The 2,411-nt window shown below is 42.0% G+C and overlaps 1 protein-coding gene and 1 long non-coding RNA gene across 3 annotated transcripts in view; both read right to left on the reverse strand.

Moving 5' to 3' along the window:
- LOC107267129 (uncharacterized protein C45G9.7) overlaps window positions 1-2,411 on the reverse strand; it is a 23,099-nt gene that overhangs the window by 6,765 nt on the left and 13,923 nt on the right. The window lies entirely within an intron of this gene.
- LOC112494254 lies at window positions 13-1,447 on the reverse strand. Its single transcript, XR_003059504.1, has 3 exons — window positions 727-1,447; window positions 426-635; window positions 13-200 (listed from the first exon to the last, which is right to left on the reverse strand). It is a non-coding gene; the product is annotated as an uncharacterized LOC112494254 (long non-coding RNA).

Below are 2,411 nucleotides of genomic sequence, written 5' to 3' on the forward strand. Positions count from 1 at the left end.
GGGGGGGGGGGGGGGTGCTGCGCCTGGATTTCGGGTGCCTGGACGCGCATGCACCCGTAACATAATTCCACCGGGCTGCGGATATACATGCACCCGTAGAAACATTGCCCACCGTGGAGGGGGGCGAAAAACTCATTCAACGGTGGGCGAACGCCCTCGACCCTCTCGGGTGGTGTGTTGGATCTCCTCGGTGCCATAATCTGTAAAATTTCAGTTTCTTAATAAATCTGTTTAAAGCAAATAAAAACCCGTGTGGGCCTAAAAGTTATTACACTTAGCGGTCCAGTAATATTCGGCTAGTTATGTCTGGTAGTGGTGGTGGTGGTGAAATAAGGGTAAAAGGTGAGAGATATACAATACAATGTTTAAAATAAAAAAAAAAGTTTACTAACTTAACGCTAGTTATGATAACTACAGGAGCTTACCGATAAGATATAGAGACACCGGACACCGGAAACCGAGGTGTTTTTATACAGAATGATCGAGAGGAAGCCAGTGACAATTGACAGCTGAATCGAGCAGCATCACTCTTATTAATATTCATTTAGAGTTAAGTTTATTTTTGTAATCTTATACGTGCCACTTTTTTGTATACCCTGCAAAGTGTTGTGATGCTAGACAGCCTGGCGGATCGTCTAGAAAAAGGGTAAAAAGATGACAAATAGACAACACATTTTTTTTTAAATCAAATAAAAATGGGTATGAACTTAACACTGTTATACATACCATTTCTTTAAAAACATGCTCTGACCTCTCAACTTTTTCCACTACACTCTGACTATTACTTTTTTTTTTAATCGCCGCTTCAATCGCTTGTCACCAAGGAGCTGACAAAATGCAGCGAGGATGGTTCATGGGGTACCGTCACTTTCCACACCATGAGCATAATTTTTTGCATAGTTGCAAATAAGAGATAAGAAAAGAGAAAAAAGAAATAAGAACAAGGGTGAAAAGTAGAACCTTGCAAATTGCTTCCTCATTATTTTACTTGGTTTTTTTTATCACAATGATGCAAAGTAGAATCTTACACTTTGCTTCTTGATTCTTTTTCTTCGTTCACAAAGCCTCCACTATGAGGAAGTTCTTTGATTTATTTTCGCGAGTTATGTATGTACAATTGAACTTTGGTACTTACAGGAATGAACAATTAAAAATGAGGTAAAAAAAACAAAACAACGATAATTTTTTGAAAATTTCAAAACCACGTAAAATCTGAACCGCTTTAGCGATTTTGTTGAAATTCAATACCAAACAACATTAAACGTATCTTCAGTTATGAAGAACTATTTAGGTAAATCGTCGAACCTTTACGCAAGTTAGAGCGACCACGTCCTTTTTTCAAAAAATTTTAAATGACATAAAATCTGAATGGCTGCATATATTTCATTAAAAATCGCAACATTTAAAGAGGGATATCTACTTTACTTGCGTGTCAAATTTCAGTCCGATCGTTCTAACGGTTACTGAGTAAGAGGCAATTGAATTTTCGAAGCCCTGCACACACACACACACACTGTGACGTGGCATTTTGATGCACGTCACAAAATTAGGCGAATTCGGCTACGTCGTGGGGCCGGATGAGTTGCGGAGCGTTTCCCGTGGCGTTGGACTGATTTTATTTTAACAATTTGTATTTATTTCCCTGTGGGGAACGTTTCGTTTGTTTTTGAGTTTATTAAGCGGTTCCGAGAAGATTCTACACAATTTGTATTGAGACGGGGCCCGAGAGAGAGCTAACTACGGGCCTGGTGTAGCGCTGTCGAGGAGAGGTAACGTCAAGACCGGAGCACACAACCTGGTGGCTCAACTACGCGAAGCAAGCGGCGAGCGTCTTCAGAAGCAGAGGGCATACAGGAGTTGCAGAAGCGGCGTGACGCTGAATATCGAGGGAGTAGAGGTGGACGTGATTCCCGCCTTCCGGAAACGGCACTGCAGCCATCCTATCGTAGTAAGATGCCAGGATCTATTTTACCGGGATCGTTTAAACAATTGAAGATCGCGAGGCGGCTAGCGGAGCCGATGTAACAGCGAACCTGATTGGACCAGGGGGTGGTATTACAGCGTGCTCTCAAGAAGGTTCCCGATTTTGGAAATTTGTAGCCTCACTCACGGCGTGGCCAAACTTAGTAGGGATAGACGTGCTATCGTTTTCTACCGATTTTTGTATTTATTGTATCGTATCGTGATCCGTTTGAGGGACTAAGGTTCCCGATTTTGGAAATTTGTAGCGTCACTCACGGCGTGGCCAAACTTAGGGATAGACGTACTATCGTTTTCTACCGATTTTTATATTTATTGTATCGTATCGTGATCCGTTTGAGGGACTTTAATCCAGGAGAGTGTGTTCCTTGCAATAGTAGGCGCTACTGGACAACGGTGAGTGACGCTCAGGGGTATTCTGGCTATTTGTT

Source organism: Cephus cinctus, unplaced genomic scaffold, assembly GCF_000341935.2.
Source record: "Cephus cinctus unplaced genomic scaffold, Ccin1 Ccin1_scaffold0345, whole genome shotgun sequence".
In the NCBI taxonomy this organism is placed as follows: Eukaryota; Metazoa; Arthropoda; class Insecta; order Hymenoptera; family Cephidae; genus Cephus; species Cephus cinctus.